Raw genomic sequence first — 26277 nt, 5'->3', positions numbered from 1 at the left:
AGGTATTACATATCTGCATCTCTTTAGTGTATAATGTATAATATAATGTGCATATAACATTACCATGTGAGTCAGCAATTATAGTTTGTAACCTCACGAACGACACCCTATAGCATATTTTACTGTAACATATTACACGTCATACACCCTGTAGCGTACGTTCATATGTATATGTCAATATGTACGACCTTAGGCTTGTATAAATATGTACATAGTAACTTATATTTATAATTTAATCGTATTGACTATTGGAGCTGTCCACTTGTGCCTGGAATAAAAGAACTCTGTCTTCAAATAACTTGATGGAATTGATCATTCTTTACCCTAGAGAGTTTCACACTGTCACGAAAAGCGTACACACTGGTCTGTCTTTGTGGAACATATGCCCTTGAATGCCATCTGTGTACTTCCATGTCATTGATGGTCTTCCGTGTTCCCTTGTGCCCTACATATACTCCCATGTCTCCATACATCCGACCGCTGCAGAGAGCGGAAGGTCCGGGGTTCGATACCCGGCCGCGTCATACCAAAAGACGTTAAAAGAAACTTGTTGTTACTGTGTCCGACGCTCGGCTCTAAGGGGCAAAAACAAGGACTGGTCGGCTCCAGTGACTGACATCATGAGCATCGATCAACGTAATTGGGATACGATGACATGACCATTCGATCCCGTTAATCACCTTTACGACAAGCATAGTTCCCTTTTACTGCAAGCATGGGTTGCTGAGGACCTATTCTACCCCGGATCTTCAGGGGTCAACAATAAAGTAATAACGTGGTTGTTAAGAAAGTTCGCTTTGCGTCAAGTTAACTTAACTGACAATTACAAATGAGACAAGGAAGGGTGATATCATTTAAAAATTATGCTGGTAATAAGTAGCAGACTTATAAGTAGTGTGGACATCCGCCTAGCGGATACATCTGGTCTGAGTCTATGCACGGGGAAGCATGCCGCACTGTGCGTATCATATACAAGATGTCATGAGGTACAGTACACTGCCATATGTTGTGTGTACTGCATACTCTATAACGAAGGTGGCTCCAACTGACGCCTAAATCACTCTTCCAGTCCAAGTCTACTTGCATGGTTTTGTTTAATGTATTCAGTTTACTGAGGAGGCCTTGGTGTTGCCACCATCAAGGCCCATCCTACTTCATTGACTGTCTACTCCAACTTCCTGGCAGGTCGAGTGTTCTAATTGTTTCTGTGTGGTGAGTCATCTTAACTGCCGGCAAAGGAAAGTTTTCATCCAGCGTATGTCAGTGAGTGAGTTGAAACCCACGAGCACGGGTATGGTGCTGACAAACCTAGAAACATAATCGGGGCGAACCGAGATTCGAACCCACAATCATAGGTTTCTGACGTGCCCAAAGGACGCAACTCTGCACAGCGAATCGCGGCGCTTTAGACGACTGGGCCACCCGTGCCCCCTCATAGAGGAAACCACATGGCCTTAAACCATGTGACACTGTTCGGTACATGGGGCGGTTCACTCAAACATTGTATTCATACGCTGTTTCTAAGGTTACTTAATTGCGTAAAATACATCCGAAATATCGACCAGTTTAATCATGACATTATAAGAAAAAGAGAGTATTACACTCGTGTTTTTTCGTATCACATACTAGGCACAAAATATGTTTTATGCTCACCAAATGATCTTCTTCCTTATAGATTACATTTACTATGCGATTGTATTGTTAAAGACTCTCATAATACAATTGTATTCTAAATATATGCGTAGCATAGCCAGCGAATAATCTCTATGTATTGACATTACAATGACATTGTGATCATACAGTTCTGGGCGAGGGAACAGTGACATTAACACAAACTAGAGGATATTTACTGTAAATGTAGGAATAGTTACCATTTCTGCAGTGTGTTTTTTTAATATTGGAGTAGTTACCATTTCTGCAGTGCGTTTTTTTAATATTGGAATAGTTACCATTTCTGCAGTGTGTTTTTTAATATTGGAATAGTTACCATTTCTGCAGTGTGTTTTTTTAATATTGGAATAGTTACCATTTCTGCAGTGTGTTTTTTAATATTGGAATAGTTACCATTTCTGCAGTGTGTTTTTTTAATATTGGAATAGTTACCATTTCTGCAGTGTGTTTTTTAATATTGGAATAGTTACCATTTCTGCAGTGTGTTTTTTAATATTGGAATAGTTACCATTTCTGCAGTGTGTTTTTTAATATTGGAATAGTTACCATTTCTGCAGTGTGTTTTTTTAATATTGGAATAGTTACCATTTCTGCAGTGTGTTTTTTAATATTGGAATAGTTACCATTTCTGCAGTGTGTTTTTTAATATTGGAATGGTTACCATTTCTGCAGTGTTTTTTTTAAATATTGGAATAGTTACCATTTCTGCAGTGTTTTTTAATATTGGAATAGTTACCATTTCTGCAGTGAGTTTTTTAATATTGGAATAGTGACCATTTCTGAAGGATCTTATTCTTAGCATCCAATGGTTGTGAAATTTGAAATTTAACAAACTGGTGTAGCATATGTTAAACGACAGCAAAGTTTACTTGGTGGTATATATAAAATACTTACAGTATGGTAATTGCTAACAGTCGACGTGTATCGGTGAGCTTCATTTCTGTGGATGTCATAATGTCTCTCACGTAAACAACTTTAATGCCGGATTGTACTTATTAATGTACATCAACATATCTACAAAACATGGAGCACAGTGAAAGGTTGATAACAGAACGGGAAATGGAACACATGGGATTCCGGAAGTCAACAAATCATGTAGAGGCAACGGGCGTGTTCGGTGTGTGATCAGTGTTAGTTTATGGAAACAGAGCATCGAGCATCTGTGATGGAGTGATACGAGTGATTAAGAGTGCTAAGATACTTCTTTTCGCTGCGTAGAGTTGCTCCTCTGGGATGTCCCAAAAACCACCTCCGTGCTCACCTAAGTGGTACACGTCTAAGACCTGCATCACCTCGGGCTTGCCTCCCACACCAAGCTGACAAGCCGCATTTTAACAGAAATACAGTTCAAATACTCACTCGCTCACTTGTGCAATGCAGCGAGCAATCAATGTGTTCTTCACCATTGTATGTATGAAACATTTTATTACCGCTTCACATTATTTTCGAAGGTCAACGGTGGGTATAATGCGATATAACACGGTATTATGGGTATAATGCGATATAACGCGGTAGTATGGGTATAATGCGATATAACGCGGCGAAAGCCCAGTGTAAAGTGCATCATGGTGCCACCTTTTACCATAATTACAATGGAACTAATGATAGTTTGAAACAAAATGGTAAATTGTAACTAAACATGACACTCACTCACTCACCAACCAACCCACTCACCCACTCACTTACTCGTGTAACTAATAATTATATACCCTACTTACCAAATAACAATCATATGATGTAAATAATTATATACCATTATCGCTGGTGCAGGTATATCCTACGCTTGATGCTCACAGAATCCTCTCTTCCAGAAAAAGAAGACAGCAGCAGCAACTGCCAACAGCAACAGTACAGCAATAGATACATCTTACACAGTCCATTCAAGATATTGCATATGTTTTTCATCTGTTTAAATTTTGACAAGTCTCCCTATGCTAGATAAACATGTGTCATAGAATGGTTAACTTTCATTGAGAAAATATCCTTAATCGTGAAAAACATTCCATTTGCGTAGTTATCCTATGTTTACATTGGTTGTACGGCTCCACGTGCTGTCATCAAGCCCTACGGAGAGCGAGCGATATGGTCATTTTGATGTGTAAATATGTATTGTCACGCAACTCATTGTCGCAGTGTAGTAGCATATTTATAACATTTTGCATAACAAGATGTAAAAGACCCCTAAGTACTTGCATTAGTCCGTTCTATTCTGATTTCTGAAAAAGCGCGTTTGTTGACAAACAAGAGAAAGTCCGGTCACTTGTTATGCAAATTAGCCTGTGGCAGTGGGGTTTTGTCACCACGGCGCCGGAGTGTGCCAGCAAACCTGACGTAATGACAAGTTAAAAGAAGTCAATCAATCAAATCAACGTTGTTTTGAATATAATCCAATCGCATTAAATTATCCATATGGAATCGTGTGACAATATCAGGTAACTCAGACGAGTTGGACGTCGTTGTTGAGTCATGGACCTTAAGTCTCCTACCCAAAAAGGATGCGAGCCAACCTGTTTTGTTAATGATAGATATTATGAAGTAACGTCACAACAGAGCATTTATGACGTCATTCACAATGTGACGTCAACAGTGAATCCGGATCCACAAATTTCATGTGAACATATGGTAATGATCCTTTGATCTGTTTATCTGTCGCCGCGTGCACATAAAGGTCTTTTTTATCCTCATATTAATGTTTTCGGCGCGATAACCACTCATGATCACTTGCAACATGAAACTCACGATGCGTGCTATATTTGAACTGGAATACAACATTTTCCTCTTTGTGACCCATCATGCATCCTTCACATCCGCATCTCATTCGCAACTATCTTGTATTACAGTCGTCTATACGAGAGAGCCTCTCTCAGCTTCAGTGTAGAACTACCTGTGTACGTCTCACGCGATCACACACGGTCAAAGTGTTAAGTTCATTTGTGGTATCCGTCGCCGTGATATTGCAGAAATGTTGCTAATAGCGGCCTAAAGCCATACCCACTCACTCACGCACGATCAAAAGAGTGGTTTTCCATTTCACAGTGAGTATATGTAAACTTCATTTTATTTTTCAAACTGGAAGATATTTTACTGATAATTTTCGGTCGAAATGACATACTTATTGATTACCTGAAGTCAATGCCTGTCATATCAAAGAGTGAGTGAGTGAGTGAGTTGGGTTTAACGCCGCTTCAAACAGTATTCCAGTTATACCACGGTGTGTCACCTTAATGTGGGAGGAAAGCCGAAGTGATGAAGGTCTCAGACGATTACCACTTCGGTGAAACCCACGAGCACGGGTATGGTGCTGACAAACCTAGAAACATAATCGGGGCGAACTGGGATTCGAACCCACAATCATAGGTTTCTGGTCTGCCTAAGGGACGCGACTCTGCACAGCGAATCGCGGTTTAAACGACTGGGCCACCCGTGCCCCCTCATATCAAAGAAGTACAAAGAAGCGATATTTTGCTCCTGATAAGGTCGTGTATAAGGTCCAGATTCACAAATGCAGTGTGTACATAGGAATGATTCTTTCATCATTATACATACGTTCCTAAAACTATACTTCCGGAAATCAAGGTATCTGGACTAGCAAGATCCGGACTAATATAACGAGGTTTCACTCTATCGGTGAGGTGAGATGGGGTTGAACGTCGCGTTCAAGATTATTGCACTTATATGGCGACGTGCACGCAAGAGTGTGTGTGGCTGCTTGTACTAGACGTGACTTATGCCGATTTCATAGTGCTAGCCCACTGAGACACCATGCCGCAGTTTAACATGAACATACATAGTATGCTGAATCCGAGCCGACCAGTCCTTGTTTTAGCCCCTTAATGCCGAGCACCAGACAGGGTAACAACAAGTTACTGTACCATCTTTTAACGTCTTTTGATACGACGCGGCGAGGGGATCGAACCACCCCTTCCCCTCTCTAGGCTCACACTCTATCCTCTACGCCACGGAGGCGGTCACGTACACATAATATTATGTGATCATAATACTTACATTCATAAAACCGTCCGAAAATCAAGGCTTATGGACTCGCAGTCCAAACTCATATCAGGAGGTGTACCGCTATATATGACAACCTCCAAGACATAGCATTACGAAAAGTATTATGTATAATTTCATGCCGCGTAAGGACTCCGGGTTAGAATTATAGATCCCCGTCAACCTATGCTGCGCTAATGGATCAGTAGGCCAGACGTGGTTCATTGTGTCGTTGTGCCCGAACGGAATGGATCGTTGATGTTCAAAATATCAATCACCGGATTGTCCGGTCCAAATTCGATTATATACAAGCCGCCGTCACATAGCTACAATAATGCTGAGTGCGGCGTTAACTAAAAAGAACTATAATTGGCAGTTGATTTTATCCTGTATTTGATTTTCAATTGAAAATAGTATATCCAAAACATGACATGTACTGGCGCTTAGTCAGCACCCAAAGAATACTTCCACATGATTTTATTGTTTCAAATATAATTGATTTAAAAAAAAAATTAAACTGAAACAGTTTTCTTAATACACAACTGCTGAGAGGTATCTTAGACATCTTTGAAAATAAATATATTTGCTTTTTTCGGCACAAGTTTACAATATGGTAGGGGTCATGATCATGTCGTTGCAAATCCATTTCTTAGTCCAGTCTCCAATTTATTTTAACACAAATTTACCCAGCCACAGATTACTTTTTACAAACTGTTGCAGCAATCAGTGATGGTTAAATAGACAAAATCAAATTTAACAACAGTTCTTTCAAATTTCAGGTACTTGAAAGACAAACTCGTAATAGTTTCTTTAGCCCTTTAGTTTATAAACAAACAAACAATTTTGAAATAAAGCAAAATAAGTTTGCCCTTTGTAGTCTAACAAAAATCCCTGACAAAATATAACAACAGAAGTTATCATGTCCTCGTATACAGACTATCCTCATACATCACAATCATTAAGAACTGTCCTAGTTCAGTTGACCTCGTTCAGTTCCTGCACAGATCGTCGTGCGGATGTCAGGAAACGGATTTTTTTATTTCTCGGGAAAGTTATAAATTCGGCAATGAATTTCGGAAACCAGCATTAAAAGGAAGCCGTGTATTCTACATGGATGTTGATAACATTTTCTCGAAGCCAACCAGGCCAACATGTCATATACACCGTGACATCTTTAAAAAGAGGGTGGTCGGGAAGCCTCGTGGTTACAGTGTTCACTCGTCACGCCGAAGGCCTGGGTTCGATTCCCCACATGAGTACAAAGTGCGAAGCCCATTTCTGGTGTCTCCTCACCGTGATGTCGCTTGAATATTGCTCATGTTGTGCAACTTCCAACTCACTCACTCAAGACAACAACCACAGCAATGACCTCCACTTAAAGCCATCAGACCGTGTAAACTCGTTACAACGCGTTTAAGTGTATCTGTCAAATCGATTGTGTTGAAGTCATTCCGAGTGAGTGAATTTGGTTTTACGCCGCTTTTAGCAATATTCCAGCAATATCACGGCGGGGGACACCAGAAATGGGCTTCACACATGTATCCATGTCGGGAATCGAACCCGGGTCTTCGGTGTGCCAAGCGAACGCTTTAACCACTAGGCTACCCGACCGAAATTCCGAAATAAGGGATTGCTACTTTGATAATATACTAACGAAACATTGTAACCATTATGCTAAGAACACCTATGAAGAACTACAACACTACACCACCGTCGACTAAGGCGCCGCGATTCGCTTTGCAGAGTTGCGTCCCTTGGGCACGCCAGAAACCTATGATTGTGGGTTTGAATATCGGTTCGCCCCGATTATGTTTCTAGGCTTGTCAGCACCGTACCCGTGCTCGTGGGTTTCACCGAAGTGGTAAACGTCTGAGACCTGCATCACTTCGGGCTTTCCTCCCACATTAAGCGGACACAACCCAACTCACTCACTATCAAAACACCACCGACAGAGTTCTAAGAATGGGCGTCATCGCCCTAGATACTTCGTGTTCTTGCCTGAAATATCCTCATCAAAAGTTTCATTTTAACATCAGGTGTTTCCTTGCAAATGCCTTTTTATTTTGGCAAACAGGCAACCATTTACAACGAATTATTTTACGCACTTTCACATTTCGAACCTGTACTCATAACCTGATAACTAGATGTGTGCAAAATAAGAGACAATACGCGTCAGAAATTCCCTTTATACAAATAGTAAGTAGAGTTTAATGCGAACCTATTCTCAGCTGCTATAGAAGCTATAGAAGCTATATGATATCAAATTTACACATCCCATGACTTCAACGAAAATTAAGGAACAAGACAAGTAGAAGTTTAACGGTTTGGCCTTGAACTCAAACAAATCCTCACTGGCCATATTTTCAGTATTTCGACTGTTAAATCGTGGCAATGAATTCGAAGAAATAAAATGAATGAACAATGATTTTAAGTATTAGGTAGTCAGTTGTTTTAGATGTGAACATTTACACTTCAGGCTAACGCTTTATGTCAACTGGCCAGTGGGTGATCCGGAAAGCTATCGTCAATCCTGCAACGCGTGTGTGCTTTGAACATGGCCCTGTGTGGTGCGGTAGTAGTTAGTAGTAGTAGTAGTAGTAGTAGTAGTAGTAGTAGTAGTAGTAGTAGTAGTAGTATCGTTATTATCATATTTTACAGATTTAAAAAAATAATTGCAGAAAAGAGGGTTCAGATGGTGCTGGCACAAGTGCTGTGCAAAGGTTCAGTTTATTATGAAATTATCTCATACCTGTCTGTGACGAACTCATTCATAGTAAGGTTATTTACTAACTTTACAAAGATGTGCAGTGTATAATGTAGTCTAAACTTCATTCAACAACCTTTGCATTGCATATTTCATGGCCATACTTTGGTGAACAAATATTGTCACATCCGTTTACATGTAGATGTTGTGTCTGATACATATTGAACCTTTGTTGATATCATCCTTTATCATATAATGGGTAGGTTTCTCGGCAGGATAAAGCCAACGGATAAAAACGATATCCGTTGGGGTCATATGCGGATAGAGATGCAAATATCAAAGGTCAAGTAGGACTACTTTCACTGTTTATAAACAAGCATGGCGTCGCCCTCGTAATTCGGCGATCGAGTCAGAATTAACCATCGTGAATCTGGATAAACTACAGGGATTATTGCTATCATTATCAAACGAACAGTCTAATATACTGAAAATCAGTGTCTAACTGTGACGTAGCTAAGGCATTTTATAAGTTTTGGCAGCTTTCGAGATATAAATTTCGAAACAATATTGCGAGGGCACGAGGCCTAGCCAAGCGGGATCAGTAGCCATATCTGTGCTTGTAGACCTCTGTGGCTTGAAACCTTCTCCACAAATCAAAATGGTTGGATTCGGCCGAAATATGTTTGAACTGTTACCTTGTTTCGTTTTGTCGCTGTGTGTACATCTGACTACACTTCTTAACGTTATGAAAGGACAGACCGACTGTCAACAACGTCTGACCGTGGCCGTGACGTCTCATAGACTAGAGTTAGAGTAGCTTCCCTTTGACAAAGGGCAGTTACTCTAGCGGACAGACCGATGGATTGCCGCGAAAGGCAATTAAAAACAACTGTTGTTTTGCCTATAAGTTGCTTCGCCACTGTATAAGAAACAAATTTCAGTTGGAACTATATTGGCTACTGTCACTGTCCGACTGACTAATCACTTACCCTGTGACGTAATAAATATTAATGCGCGCATTCCAGGAAAACTCGCAATGTTTCGGTAATGTTTGTGAGAGAGGGAAAGCGATTTTAAAGCACAGAATTAAAGAATGACATTATATGATAAAGAGGTTATCACGCTTGTGTGTTTGGGGATGGTAAGGCTCGCTAAATACAATGTTTATTCCTAATGCAGGATATTTACCATCCCCAAACACACTCGCGTGATAACCTCTATTTATGTTTTTAGTTCCTGTTCTCAAAGCATCTACTATCATATATCTTTGTACCGATCCTCACGCAACCAAGGACAAACAGTGATATCTTTGGTAAACGTATTGATGTTGTCAAAGAGAATAAGTTGATTCAGTTTATTGGCACATTTTGACGTTGAGGACAATCCTGAGAGTGAAAACTGTTATTTCTAAAATTAAGTAGGTAACAGCCTTCAAATTCAAATTCGCATGTTCTGAAAGGTGGCTTCAAAGCTGTTACTTTCATAATTATATAGGTCCCTTTGTTTGCTTATACACATCACCTACTTATTGGCGTTTATACTACCAATGCATGTTCTTGTTTTTATTGGGTTTTATCTGTAGCTTTGATTATGCATGATTTTATATTGTCAAATGCTAATATATGCATATATGCACGTTTATATTACAATAATGTACTGCTATGTTGATGTCATATTGGAGAGGAGTTTCATATTTTTTAGACGTAAATATCCCATAGAAGAAAGACAATATTGCATATACCAGAAGAATTTGTTGTCATTCCAAACATGCTAAAAATACAACAATTGTACTAAATTGTCAGTAATAAAAGAATTTAAAAAAATAAAATCTTCCTAATGCTGCATCAGACATCAGACATTGTCTGCACTGTCATTTTTAACTGGTATGCGGGCGTGAGAGAAATGAAGTTTTGTTGACTTACATTTATAGGTATATTTCCATAAGAGTGGTGCTCTGCTTTGACAACTGGTATCATCAGTTAAAATCATTCTTTGATTTTGACCCAGAAAAGTACAGGGTGACTTCCACTTATTATCGTAATACCCATGTACGCTTTTCACTTTGATTAAATGATTTCATTATTAACTAAGGAAAACAATGCATGTGTACCAGTAGAACATATTCTGTACATGTCAAATTTGCAATAACTGTGTCCAGGAAAAATACGACCACTTTTATGGCGATATTTAAATTCATCAGTTAAAGATATAACGCCTTTTAACAGCAACATCAATGGTATCGATAGATTGACATCTAATTTTGTGTGACCTTAAATGAAGACACCAATGACGAGCCAGAAGTGAACAATCCGGAGTCCTACTGTTTATGTAGCTATGACTGCCAACCGAGATATGCTGTCTGGTTCCAGTGTTGAGCTCTCCAGTCGGTATGGCACTGTTATCTATTATTTCATTTCCAGTAATGTAAAAAATATCAGTTGAAGAGGGGGTTACTATCACACTTCCACAATTCAAAGTGTTCAATATCAGTAAGTTCTGATAAATAATTCTTAATGGCTAGCAAGATCTCCCTAACCGCTTAAATGATTTTTTCGGTTGTTGACTGGGCCATGTGTCACATCCCCCAATATCTCCAGCAAAGACAAAGTATTTTCTCAATAACCCACGTGTGAAGCAAGTAACCAACAGTTATCTGCCACCACCACAACAGCAGCAAGTGAACAACAGTTATTCATTATACGTATAATACTCTTATGTCCATGTCAACAATGACTTCATTCATTTAGCAGCACATGACATATTCATGCTTCACGTATCGTTTATGTGCTAATGTATTTCATATATTCAGAGGGGGGTTGAGAAAACATGAAATCGACACAATATACTTCTCAAGAACAGAATGTAGATACTCTCTGCTCACACAAACAAGAAACGAAGAGGTGATATGGTTTGTCGAACTGATGTCACAAGTATTGAATTTTACAATTGTTACTGTGACACATTTGGAAAAAAATATCGACTCCCCACATGCACCATTTGATTACTTTAAAACTTTGGCACGTTTTACCTGAAACAAAAGTAAATATTCAATGGGGTACAGACGGGAAAACCGGGAAAAAGATGAGTTGTTATGTTAGGAATATGCATAAAAACGACAAATCCCTTTCAATATTCATAAGAAATCTCTGTCACGATTCCGACTATAGCATGAGCATTTGTTTATGAATGACTATCAAAGAGTGGTGATACCAGGTGTTCGTGTAAAGGTGACCTTGTAAAGGTATCCTGCCCCACCGGTGGCACCTGTCATAAAAGCATGCAAAGGCGAGGCAATTGTTCACCTGGAAAAACATGCCGGGAACATATTCATGTTAAACTGCGCATGGTATCTCAGTGAGCTAGCACTATAAATCGCCATCGGTCCGGACTAGTACAAGTAGCCACACAAACACACACGTGCATGCACGTCGCTATATAAGTGCAATAATCTTGGACGCAATGTTAAACCCCATTTCACCCCACCTTACCTCCTTATGCATTTCTACATGCCTTTCAAAGCCTTAATATGTTCACTATACTAAACATATCAAATATGTGTGCGAGAAGTGGCGTTATACAAGGTTGTACATGAATGTAATGTCCAGTTCTTATGATACTTTTTTATCTATGATTATTTATACATGAAATAAAAGCCTTGAGGTATATTTGTGAAAGATGATTTGATGAGATCAGGATATTACTGTTTGCGGATGATATTACCCTTACTAGTGATAGTGTAATCGAACTCCAAAACATTAAGTCACTAGTTTTAGTTTTTTCTTAATAATTATCTGCTAAAAGAAGAGTTGATTGCACTATTCCGACTATACCGACTATATAAAGAGCATGTGTGTAGGTATCACTATTAAATAGTGATAATAAAGTGAATATAAAGAGACTCAGTCTTTCCTTGGTTGTATTAACGATTATATTCTGGCGGGGGGAAAAGAAAGTTCACGCATAGCTGAAATCTGTTTTTCAAACTTGACTGTTATTAAAGATAAAGGCTTGAACTCAATATAATTATCATTGCTAACTGTGAATATTGACCTTACACTGATGTATTGCACCCGAACATAACATTTGGTGACTTGTCGCCAAAATACAGCATCTTGAAACCAAACTGGGAGAAATTGCATGGAGAAAACGCTGTAAGCATGCTGCACGTGCAAATGCGGCTACTTAACCTTTATACCGATGGGTATAAAGATTTGGCAGTCCTGCTGCGAATCACTCTCCGATGCTCTGTGTACGTGACTCTCATGATGCCAAGACTGAATGAAGACTGTAGAAACAGAGCCATTGGACGTCTGGAAGCTGGAGAAAGTCAGACATCAGTAGCCAGTATATAGTCATTTGTAAAATCATGACATGCAGCAAAATGCATATGTAAGGAATCATGTCTATAGTAATTTGTAATCCCACACAAATAATGACGACGTTTTCATGTTTTGAGAGAATCGTGACTGACGTAATTAAAAATTAACATCGTTTTTAGTTTCAACAAAATCAGAAAAGGCTCTGTCGAATCACTGGTCCCTTCACTTGACTACAGGCCACAGTGTGAGTGTGTTGTAGTTATGGCAAGACATGTTTACCCGTTTCGCGAACACCTGTCCTGTCCTACCTTGTTTCGGCAGATAATTAATAATCGAAACTGATTCTCTGGAGTTGACATAATATTCTCATAGTTTATGTACAAAAACATGATGAATTTTGCAGCAGCATAAGGTTTCTAATCCAGAAACACTCTCATATCAATATAATCATTCCCTATGCTATGAACTCAATACTACAGATAGATTTTGCTGGCTATAGAACTTGACCCGTGTGGGTTTTTATATTCATAAAGATGTGTTTGAGTTGCAATCCAAAATTCATAACGTGATGGCAGAGGAGCAGAACAAACTGAGGACATTTCATAATTCAATAATGAGCAGTTCAGCTAATATCATACATAACATCGCATGTACTTCGGGTGAATTCCTACCTTGTTCCAATTCCTAATTGAACTGTAGATGAAATCCGCCACCTTCCCGCCACCTTCCAGATACTGGAGGTCATCAAAACCATTCAGATGACACGCTCTCCGACCAATTTCAAAATTGAAGGATTTGCATATTCCATATAAAACATATTCAGTTGCACAGGAGAATAGAGATGAATTCTCGATGATCTTAAACGTTGATCCCACTAGATGTTTTCCATAATGAGGATCCGGCATACACGTGTCTGTGAACTGCAGCATACTCCAAAGTATCTGACAGCAAATGTACATGATTTCCAAATGCCCAGAGCAGTGAAAGGATATATATGACATAATTTCAGTATTGACACAATGGTAGGAATTTCTAAAATGTCGCTGAAGGGATTCACGTGAAAAGGTTAAACATACGACGCACCGCTTGTTTGTCTGTCTCTCTGTCAATGAGCATGCATTGAATCCAAGGGTGGCATCATGGGAATAAATTGCTTATTCTTTTTGAGACTATACGCAACCTTTGAGAAAACTACCTCATGAAATATCAATCAAAGGCTCCCCACCATGCTCATCGATGAAATTGAACAGTTCTCTGAGAGATATAGAAGGCGAGACTCGACTGGATGGTGTTTTTTTTTCAAATCAGCAGTTGTTGCAGCCAGTGTATTTCAAGCAGATTAGATCCAAGAGTGACTTGCAGGATGAGTTAACCATTGTCCTATGACCCTTGTCCCTGCAGCACTGTACCTATAGGTCATGGATTTCACCTTTATTGCGGGTGGCACGGGGGGCACAGTAGTCTAAAGCGCCGCAATTCGTTGTGCAGAGTTGTGTCCCTTTGACACGCCAGAAATCTATGACCTGCATCACTTCGGGCTTTCCTCCCACTTTAAGCGGACACGCCGTGATATAACTGGAATACTGTTAAAAGCGGCGTTAAATCCAATTCACTCACTCACCGGGATCTCGATTGCGCCTCCTGCCGAGGGTTAGGTTGTCTTATTGTTACTACTTATGTACGTTAGAGCAGAGCTAAAGGCTATGATCATTTGGCGTTCGTCCTTTGGGTCACTTGTAGTACAATTATATACCGGTGATATAGTTCCTCAAACCAATACACAGTATTCAACAGTGCCGCTCGAGCTGCAGATTCTTCAATATTTACGCCTGGGCTAAGAGGCGAATTTGTCGCTTTCTTTCTAATATCTACTTCCATCGTTGAGCAATTAATATTTACGTGATTTGAACCTTTATTTATTTTCCACTTAGGCCGCTATGGAAGAAAATCGGTTGAATTTAGTCATTTTTCTTCCACCCTCTGCTGCATATGTCATTGTATTTTGTCGCGTTGTCATCTCTCACATATTGTTAAACATTGTTGCAGCTTATAAAAGGCTCGTTTTAAATATGGAAAAGTGAAAATTCTGTCGTGTCTGGTTACCAGAGAAATACGCAGAGAAATATTTTGTTACAGCACTTCAAGCGGTATATTTCTCCATTGCCATCCGATAATTGTGTAACAGTTGTGGCTCCAACAACTGTCCTCACATATGTTTATATATTGTGTGTGAGAAAGCCCTTTGAAATGTGGTTCTGGTAAGTATGTAAGTATAATGTGCCCTTGCGGTACATCCGATAATTGAGCTGTAAAGGTATGAATATGAGCGACATAACTAAATACGTCTTCTATTGGGGCTGACGCAACGTAGAACAGCCACTATACCGGTTATAATCGTGATGTTACTATGTATACCTACAGTAGAAAGGACAGAAAGGACATTGAAATGTGATTTCAGGAAATGAATAACGTGGCCTTGCGTCACATCCGATACCCACTTTCCGTTATGCCCTCATTTATCTCTCTCTCTCTCTCTCTCTCTCTCTCTCTCTCTCTCTCTCTCTCTCTCTGTGTGTCTCTCTCTCTTTCTTTCTCTTTCCCTCTCTCTCTCCCTCTTCCTCCCTCCAATTCCATCTTAACAATGTTAATGTTTCAGCCTCCAACTCCCTCTTAACTATGTTAATGTGTCAGCCTCCAACTCCCTGATAACTTTGTTAATGTTTCAGCCTCCCACTCCCTCTTAACTATGTTAATGTTTCAGCCTCCAACTCCCTCTTAACTATGTTAACGTTTCAGCCTCCAACTCCCTCTCTCTCTCTCTCTCTCTCTCTCTCTCTCTCTCTCTCTCTCTCTATCTTTCTTTCTCTCTCCCCCTCTCTCTCTCTTCCTCCCTCCCATTCTCTCTTAACTATGTTAATGTTTCAGCCCCCACTCCCTCTTAACTATGTTAATGTTTCGGCCTCCCACTCCCTCTTAACTATGTTAATGTTTCAGCCTCCCACTCCCTCTTAACTATGTTAATGTTTTAGCCTCCCACTCCCTCTTAACTATGTTAATGTTTCAGCCCCCACTCCCTCTTAACAATGTTAATGTTTCGGCCTCCCACTCCCTCTTAACATTGTTAATGTTTCAGCCTCCCACTCCCTCTTAACTATGTTAATGTTTCAGCCTCCAACTCCCTCTTAACTATGTTAATGTTTCAGCCTCCAACTCTCTCTTAACTATGTTAATGTTTCAGCCTCCAACTTCCTCTCTCTCTCTCTCTCTCTCTCTCTCTCTCTCTCTCTCTCTCTATCTCTCTCTTTCTTTCTCTCGCCCTCTCTCTCTCTCTCTTCCTCCCTCCCATTCCCTCTTAACTATGTTAATGTTTCAGCCTCCCACTCCCTGATAACTATGTTAATGTTTCAGCCTCCAACCTGTACCAGTTATGGAGACTGTCATGTGGCGACCTCTGAGCTATGGTGGAGTGGGGAATCGAACCCGGGTCGTCTGCTCGACGGGCGAACGCTTTAACCACTGGGATACCCAACCGTCCCACTAGTAAGTCTGGTTGAGGGTAACATGCCGCTATATTATAGCAGTACTACAGCAACATTCAGAAACTCAATCCTGATGTGCAGGCATCAGTGTCGAATTTGGCAATTCGGAAAGTATCTAACGCAACCATTAGCTGTGCAGAGCATTCCCATAGCCGGATGGTCACGGGTTCGAATTTCAAGACACATCGCTAAATGATTATTACCTTACTTGGTGCAATATCCCACATTCAGCCGACATGCTGTGATATATACTTATTGGAAGAAATATGGGATCGCTTGAGAATTTGGGAACAGTTCATGTCTACACTCAATGATACTTGAAACCGCCAGATGTATTCAGATCATCCTCAAGCATAAACGCCGTGTTTATGACCATCGTGAGCAATTACCAACAGGCAATTAAGGTGAGAGATAAAGGGATCGACCTGTGACCCTCCAGTGATAAGCTGCAGGATGACTGTTGATCAGAAACCTCTATGTTTAGAGTGATATGCTATTCCTTATGGGTATGTTACTTAACAGTTGTTTCTTTAAATACATGTCATGAAATGAAAGCTTAGTTTCAACAATTTTCATCAATATGATTTTCATTTCTCAGATAGTTCTACCTATGGAATTGGCCTTGTACGCTGCGCCGTATACGTCATGAAGGATTACGATTGCTATTCGGCAAGGGAAGAATCAGAGTGTGCATATCTGTGGGAACTATACCTATTCCAGCTCGAATACAACGCCTTCTTTAAGCGTTGTATCGTCAGCGACGTAACCGACCTCTCCGTTGTATGGAGCTCAGGCTGTGGATCCCAAAATGGCGTACTTCCAAAGTAACTGTGATTAAACACAGGCTTGGTGTCCAAACAATTTCTATATTTACACGTAGATGTCTTTAATAATAACGTTGTCCCCTGATACCGAATTCAAGGGTGTATCTGCCACATGGGTGTACCAACAGAGAAAATGTTTTTAAAAAACCGATTTGGTGTGCAAACAAAATCAACATTTACTGCAGATGACTTTAGGACTGCAGGAAAATACGACTGTTGTTTAGTTTACCTGTGAATATCCTGAAATGGCAACTTCACTGACCAATTAATCTCTCAGCTCGTTGATGCGTCGTAGATTTAATAACTCACTCTCATACTGTATGTTCCCTCACCTCACCATCTGTGTATAGATCAACGAGATGAGGATCGTACACAATCCATCGTCCATACTTCAGGTCCATGCTATCAACCGTGACCAAGGCAACTGAATACCCCTTGCGTACCATCAACTCATCAAAGACCCCCATCAGTCATAATCCCTTTGTTTATACTATTGACTTCACTTGTTAAGATGTTTTCCTTACATCATCCCTTTTGTGTACATAACAGGCTTCTCCACTCCAGTATAGATACATCCCAATCTACTCTACTGTATACAAACTGCCTCATACCTGCATATATGCTTGTCAAACATACTCTGTACATCACATTCTTGATAGCATCAGGCAGCTTTGATTCCTTCAATCCGACTTTGATTAGTCTCAGTAAGTGCGGATATGTTGAGATAATGAATTCTGGAAAAAGGAATGGACGTTGCACACTGACTGTCCGCCACCGAGAAAGCAGCCCTAGATTTGTTGAGATGAGAGACAGAGAGAGAGTAGATCAGACGTTTCAGTCTCGATAGCGTTGAGCATGTTGGGATGGTTCAAGAGGTGCCCTACCTCGGCACATGTCAATGAATTTGGTTTTTGTCCAGTTTGTAGGGGCTCAATCAAGTTCATCTGGGCAGCCGTCAGAACCTCTGAGGTGCACACTGAGGAGTCTAAATGTGCTGAAATTAGTCCAGATGGGGCTATGAATTCTACCATAGCTTCGATAATGTTTTTAGGGATCAGTTAAACTCCTTTTGGTGTTGACTTTAGTTTGTTATTTATTGTACCTCACATGAATCGCTACAATTTAGAAATTACGCTTTACGCACACAAAAACGATGTTGTTGTAGTTGTTGTTTATTTGCAGTTAATAAATATGTGATGGCATCGGTAGTAGGGTTTGTCATTTGACGACATGTGTCTCAACTGTGGCACCTGGTGTCAGCGCACTAAAAGTGTTATGTGTAAGTATTGTAGTTGCAGCAGAAATTGTTGCAAATGTAGGTGGAGTAATTATTAGTGGAAGCAAATGATTGACCGCCCAATAAAACTATCAATTGTTAGCAACTGGCTGTCAAGGAATTAAAATTTTAAAGGAATCAATATCACAAATTGTTACAAAGGTCACTTGAGTTCACCCTGGATAGTGTCTTTGACCCAAAACACCAATTTACTTCATTGTATAAATGGGTACGTAAGTATGTATAGTGACTACTTCGCGCCTAAGATATTTAGATGAGGTACACTTTATATATCATTCATATTTGCACAGCTATCCGAACTGAAACACAGGTGTTAACCCAGGTATCAAAGTCGCACTTGGAAAGTGGATTAGAAAAAAGTCTGGAATTGTCCTCTTGTTGCTCTTATACAGAGAAACCGCCCTATCCAGATACTTCTCCAAGTAGCATGCCTGTTATGTTCATGCATTCCACAAGGACAGATAACTCTGTCGGCAACGACTTACGCGAAGACACAATCTATATTCCCTGGTCATCCAGAACGAATTTGTTTTCTTGATACAATGCGTGTATTTGAGTGAATTTACGTGTTGTGAAATCCTGTTTATTCGGAAGGAACTATTCCCAGTGATATCATCAAGATTATTGAGATTTCATTGCACATCAATATGTGTAAACGTGGACATCCACCACAAGACTCGTGGTCTTCTCTCTAATCCACTATGTAGTACGTTCTCACATACATATGTAACGCATATTATCTCAATATCAGTTGCAAGGCAAAATTGAATGTCATATGGTTTGAATGCACATGTAATGCAAGACTAATGTCAAAGTTGATATTTGAAATGATAAGGTATGGAAAGTATTGCATGAATGGTATGATCAACTAATAGGCAGGGAGAATTCAAACAAATAAAAGCGAGAAAGACCATTTTCATACTCATACGAAATCTCCACTTAAAGTCGATTGTACGATTCTGACTTTATCACAAGCACGTGTTTTGTTTATGATTATCAAGTGTTCTTGGCTGATAAAGGTATTGAATGTATTAAAGGCTTTTCATGTAAAACAAATATTATCATCATATGGTTTTGGTTCTGTCGGGTGTAATCAAGATGTTCCAAATGTAAATAAGTTTATTGTTTGTTTTAAGCAAAGATGTATAGATATAGACCAGCAAACTTGGTTAAGTAAATTAAAAACATTTTCCAAACTTGAAATGTATTCACAAATTAAACCATGCATTGTACTAGAAAAATATTTAACATCCATACCTGTTAGAGTATAATTTGCTCTTAGCTCTTTCCGTTGTTCTAGCCATACCCTAATGCTTGAAGAAGGTAGAAAAATTTGTCTTTCTGGAGATGAACGCTTATTCCATGTTGTGTAGTCAGTGTAATTGAAACTGAGTATCATTTTTGCATTGAATGTCAATTTTATTCAGATCTAAGAAATAGTCCTATGCCTAATTATTACCATTCACAACCTTCATTTGATAAAGTTTGCACTCTTATGTCTTGCCAAAATGAACATGTTATTAATAAACTAGCTATATATATTTTTCTTTCTTTTAAGAAACAACAATAGTTTTTTCAAATGTATGCAATAATTCAGTTGTTTCACTATGTATATCACTTGTATTATCTGGCGCCTGCTATTGTTGTAATGCCCTGTATCCATATTGTATAATTGGTCGGTGGCCTCTTTACTGACATAAACTCATTCATTCACAAGCACGTGTTTAGGAATCAGAATGAAATAGTTATGATACCAGGTGTTCGCGAACAAGTGGGTTTATCCTGCATGTCTGATGGCATCCGTCACATACACAGTTGTTCAACCGAAAAAGGACGGGCCCATATGCCAAAAGTCAAAATAGTCAAGTGCATCAGATACATTTTTGACAGAGATTTCGAACGCTCGAGCATGTTGTGAAATGTAGACACCAAAAACTGCTGCTTAATTATTGCTCGACATGGAAAGTTGACAATTGGAAAGTTGACAATTGGAAAGTTGGAAGTCATCCCTCTTGTCAGACAGTCTGGCGAAGAGTAATTTGTAAATTTGGTTACTCTGAATACTTTGGCACATGTCTAAATATGAAACAGGGGCGGTTTCATTGGTCACCTTTAATTCTATATATGGTGGGATAAACAGTAGAAGGGAAATAACGATACATCAACACATTTCTTAATATGGCATAACTCGTAATTACACATACTCCTATGTATACAGATATTGCAGATACATGGACATGTTTAAGCACAGCATATGTTTCGTTTGTATTTTTCAGAAATTCCCAAATAAACTTTATGCTCCCATTTGTAATTGGCGGGAAAATATACCCAATGTATTTAGCATATACATGTGACATACGAATCGTCAATCAGACGCAGTATTCGATTGCAGTCAGGTGGATTAATTCCTCCAGTGCCATTAGAAACGGATATACATTATAATTATACTTCATACAACTTCGGTAAGTGTTAGAATAATAAACAAGAAAACTTTTGATGACACGACGACAAACTCACGACACATAATTAAACTCATTTTAACTTAATTCAACTAATTTATAGCGTTATTTAAATATTTCGCCCATTTTCCTTTCCTCAAAAAAGGTGTATCTACAAGTACCAGAAGACATAATTCAACTCATTTTCAACTAATTCATGTCGTTATTAGAATATTTCGCCAACGTTTGGATTACTGATCACATATCTGTTTCGAATATTTTACACAACATCATATTTTTTATAATGGAGTATTTTTACAATAAAATATTCTCCCCGAAATATTGAATCAAGATATTCAAACGAATTATTTCGAAATTTGTCAAAGAAAACTATGGCTCTAGCAAACCGTACACTAGAAGAACGCTGTCGTATAAATATCAGCATTACATACTTACAGAAATTGTTACTGAAAAATTAGGATAACACGTCCCATTTTAGTTCTGGAAACCCATTTGTCCAGAGAATTCTCCATGCTGTCGGTCAAAGGTATTTCAGAAATTCATGATGCTGTTTTCATGGGTACATAGTCAGTAAGAAAAAAATGAAAAAACATTGTTTCGAAACTCAAAATTTATTTATCCATGTCGTCCATGGTGGGAATGTTTCCTTTGCTCAAAACTGATGTTTTTGTTTTTGTAAATACATAAATGTGTGTCTACAAGTATCACGACACATAATTAAACTCATTTTAACTTAATTCAAGTATTTAATAGCGTTATTTAAATATTTCGCCCATTTTCCTTTCCTCGAAAAAGGTGTGTCTACAAGTATCATAAAACATAATTCAACTCATTTTAAACATTTTCAACTAATTCATGCCGTTAATAAATATTTCGCCCACGTTTGGACTACTGATCACATATCTCCTTCGATTATTTTATACAATATTATATTTTTTATCATAGAGTATTTAGAAAATAGAATTGCCATTTTAACAATGATAGTTATGCTCATGATACATTTACCTTTAATTTTGGTGATTAATTTTCTGTTTATTTCTTCTTCTTTGTTGTAAAAGGAATGGTTGCAAATAAACATATCAGTCTTATTTGTTGCTTGTCTGTTTTTTGTACCGCCAATCACCCTCGATTATCCAGTGTATTACACGTGTATCTTGACTGAGATAAATACCCCTAACCAATTCACTGCCATAGTTTCCTTTTCGGTCCGATTCGGATGTCACGACACTAGTAATAGTTGCCAATCACATTGCATTCATGAGTAAAACAATTTCTGTGCAAAGTTACTTATAACAGAGAGAAATATAATAACGTCACCTCCGAAACAAAGTTGTGGCAGAGAATGGACCCAGGATATTTGCTTTTTTGGAACGTATTATCAACTCGATACTTAATCAAGGATGACATTAAGATTCAGAGTCATAAAACACTCACCACAAAACTATGACAAGAGGGATGAATTCAGCTTTCCAAAAGTCAACTTTCCCTTAATGTCGAGCAATATTCCAGAAGCTCCAGGCTTTCGTGTTTACATTTCACGTACAATCGAGTATGCCCTTTCTACCAAGATTTCAAACATCGTCATAAGTCTCTTGCTCAGAAGTTGTTTGACCAAGGTTACAATACTCAAGGCCTCAGTAAAGTTTTCAAAGGGTTTATCGTAGACAAGTGGGTGACATTTCCAAATTTGACGCATCAGTGACAAATATTGATGTTCGATGCAATTCCCTATTTTGAAATGTACCATTTGTCCCCGTGCTTTTCAGGACTTGCCCTTGCATGTGTCTGTGACAGGTGTCACCGGTGTGGAAGGATGCGCTCACCTCTTTCGCGAACACCTGGTATCATCACTATTTGATAGTGATTTATAAACACATGCTCATGATGTAGTCGGAATCGTGAAATCGACTCTGCGTTTAGCAGAGAATTCTTTATTTCAATGGGAATAATCGGTAACTTGGTCGATGTATACAGATACTTGGAAACGATATTACTGGAAGTTATTTATTTAACCAATCGGAAGTTGTAATTGTGTACTCATAAATGATGAATAACATTATTATATTGTACATCAATTGTGTCAGCAAATGAGATACCATTACACGGCGGTCAGTTCCAGTTCCATCTGCATCATGAATAACATCAAGCGTTATTGTATCTATTGTTGATTTAGTATTCAAGTATCTCAAATATCATGTCAACGTTGCTTCGTCGATCGTTCTGATTGGTTTCGACACAGAGAGAGACTAGTGTTTCACAAACGTTTCTTACCACCGGTGGGGCAGGATACGCTAACTTGGTTGATGCATTTGCGTGGATCGATGTTCATGATATTAGTCACTGGATTGTCTGCTTCAGACTTGATTATTTACAGACCGCCGTCATATAGCTGGAACATTGCTGAGTGTGACGTTAAACAACAAACTAACCAACCAACCAACTTGAAAATACTTGTCAAATACTGTTTCTTGTCGACTTTTCAAAGACCTTCGATTGTAAGCAGCATTCTCATGTGTGGTACTCATTCACTATAATATTCAAGGAAACATTTTAACGATACCCACCACTAGCTAGCAGAGAAAATTGTCCTAGGAACAGAATCGGGTTTTTTTATGAAGTTGGGAAAGGTGGACCACTTCGAAGCAACGAAAAATGCTATTACAGAGGACTTCAAATAAACATCGTTTCCTGCTATAAAAAAATGGATTGTACTTTACTTCGATACTGGTCTGGGCAGAAAGGCTACACGTTCGTTCAAATCAAGCAGAAACAAATATGTTTATTAATCTACAAACTACACTGTAGTTATGGAGGTTTACCTAATACTTGGGGTTTAGCATCAAAACATTTTGATAGCATGGGACTTCCAATTTCAAGATATGGAGCAGACCCTTGAAGATGTAAACCTAAAATTATTAGAAGAGGTATACACGCTGTGGGAATGTGGACGACATAAATAATATACAAAGTGCCTTCTGAAGTCTATTAAATATTAGACAGAAGTAATCAACAAAACTTTATCATCCAAAACTTGCTCCCACAGGAGATATCGCTTGGATGAGATGAAGCTATATCTACACTGTAGATATCGCTGCAATGAAATTACATCACAATGCTTTGCAGACCATTGTGACATCACTGGTTACCATGACGTCACAATCAAATGACATCACTAATGGCTCTGCTACTGAAGCTGTCAGCAGTACTTTTTACACTGAAGACACTGCTAATTACTGTCTCCAAATTGAAAAAGTTGGAAGAATGATGTTGGATGATAAATAAAATCTCACCCTCGTGTCTTTTGACATCAAATATATCAACACTCGTTGATAAAAGTGGCAAAAATCCTCGGCAAGCCTCGGAATTTTTCGACTTTTATCGACTCCTGTTGATATATTTGATATCAAAAGACGCTCGGGTGAGATTCTCTAATATTCAACTACCCTAACAAACATATATGATGTTTGGTCCAGGCGAAGCAGGAAGAACATGGGTCACCACTATTAGGACATTCTATTTCAATATGGTAATGGAATATACGTGAATGTTCCAGGGAGACTATTGATCTACTTCAGGTGCGGAGTACCCAGTACAACAGCATCAAGTCTTTTTGGCCTCAATTACATATGTAGGAGAAATTTGGGGGTGTAAAACAAAATTATTAAAAGAGGTACCGACAAAATATTTCAATAGAATACTTTATCTTGGATTTTTCAGGATGCAGACAACATCAATATAGTCTTATCTGAATTCAAGCAACGAGTGATCGACTCAGAAACACACAGATGGCATTTCCCTACTTGCTCTAACTCAAAATTGTTCGTGTGTGCTACTTTCCAGTCAGCTTTCAATGTGGAATCTTATCACTCTCAAATAGATGAAATAATCTTCAGACAAGCGCACACAAAGTTCAGAAGCTCATGCCATAAGGATTGAAGCTGGTCGACATTGTAATATGGATTAGCAAAATCGAGTTTGTGCCTAGTGCCTACGTTTTGAAAAATATATTACAGAAAATCCCTTTTACTAGAATGCGAAGCTTAGAAATAGACGCAAAAAAAATTTAATCAGTTTTTGTTATCATGTAAATCAAGTAACTTAGCTTTGTAAAATTTTAGATTTTGCTTTGATAATTTAATATGCAATTTCCAAGAGTGTAATCAACCATATATATGCAATGTTTCTTCAAATCACTACATTGTACAATATATTGTGCATGTATATCCAATGGGATAATAACATTCAGCAGTAATTCGCTAAATGGGTTTATAGGCAGCATTTATTTTACATCTCACCATGTATCCACTCTATAAGTAAGTCTACCTTTAACAGGCAAAATTCACCTTGCACATGTAATCCCCCATTTACTTCCGTGTTCATCAGCAACCGGCAAGTACGTCACTTCCGTGCATTCACGTGCCCTACGTCACTTTCTCTGCCCTACGTCACTTCCTGCCACCAAAGCGTCGTGCTCACTGTCGGTATTCTTTTTTAACGCTTGCCAATTCCCACCCTCCCTTTCCCTAGGGAAACTCATACATTGTACAGTTTCCTGTATAATTCATGTACATATCACGGTTCATACAAAAAACTAGGTGCGGTGGGCATGGTACCCGAGGGACAGCACATTTATAAATAACAAATGAACACTGGGTTCTTGGCTACTGTTTCCGCGGGAGGGAGAGCAAAGATCCCAATCCTATACCTGTCTGCCATTCCACAACTATATGCCACCCACGCATACTGTCCCATCGGCGCCATCCACACCGCGCCCTATTTTCATCCACAATCCTCTTTATCTCATTTATTACATTATCCTTCTGCTAAACTGTATCGCATGCTGCCATACAAATATCACCATAAATGTCTGTATATAATGATCTGAAACTTCATGAATAAATTTAATCTACATTACCGCATGCCATTATGGAACTTCTGTTTGAGTAGTTTTTCGATGTTGCATGCCTGAATTGTGTTGATATTCAATTATGCACACATGGTCATGAAATTATCTTTTTTTCTATATATAACGTTACTGTTGACAGCGATATCTTTGGGAAGGCATTGATTGTCGGTAACCTTCTGGACTTATAGAGTTGCGTCCCTTCGATACGATGTTCCATGAAGTGCAGATTTGTCCAGGAAGGTAAACCAGGATTTGTATCCCACATTAAGGTGAGGTGAGGTGAGGTGAGGTGAAATAGGGTTTAACGTCACGTCCAAGATTATTGCACTTATATTGCGACGTGCATGTACGTGTGTGTGTTTGTGTGGCTGCTTGTACTAGTCGGGACTGATGCCGATTTATAGTGCTAGCTCACTGAGATACCATGCCGCAGTTTAACATGAATACCCCACTCAGACACAGTATACTGACTCCGAGCCGACCAGTCCTTGTTTTAGCCCCTTAATGCCGAGCGCCAGACAGGGTAACAACAAGTACCATCTTTTAACGTCTTTTGGTATGACGCGGC

The 26277-nt window shown here is 39.0% G+C and overlaps 1 long non-coding RNA gene across 1 annotated transcript; it reads left to right on the top strand.

Annotated features, from left to right (window-relative positions):
- Positions 1 to 4514: 4514 nt before the first annotated feature.
- LOC125378692 lies at positions 4515 to 18090 on the top strand. The gene is made up of 3 exons (XR_007220473.1): positions 4515 to 4706; positions 16093 to 16224; positions 16822 to 18090. It is a non-coding gene; the product is annotated as an uncharacterized LOC125378692 (long non-coding RNA).
- Positions 18091 to 26277: the final 8187 nt, after the last annotated feature.

This window comes from Haliotis rufescens, unplaced genomic scaffold (assembly GCF_023055435.1).
Source record: "Haliotis rufescens isolate VD_foot unplaced genomic scaffold, xgHalRufe1.0.p SCAF_1, whole genome shotgun sequence".
Classification (NCBI taxonomy): domain Eukaryota; kingdom Metazoa; phylum Mollusca; class Gastropoda; order Lepetellida; family Haliotidae; genus Haliotis; species Haliotis rufescens.
This window is presented reverse-complemented; position numbering and strand designations above follow the sequence as displayed.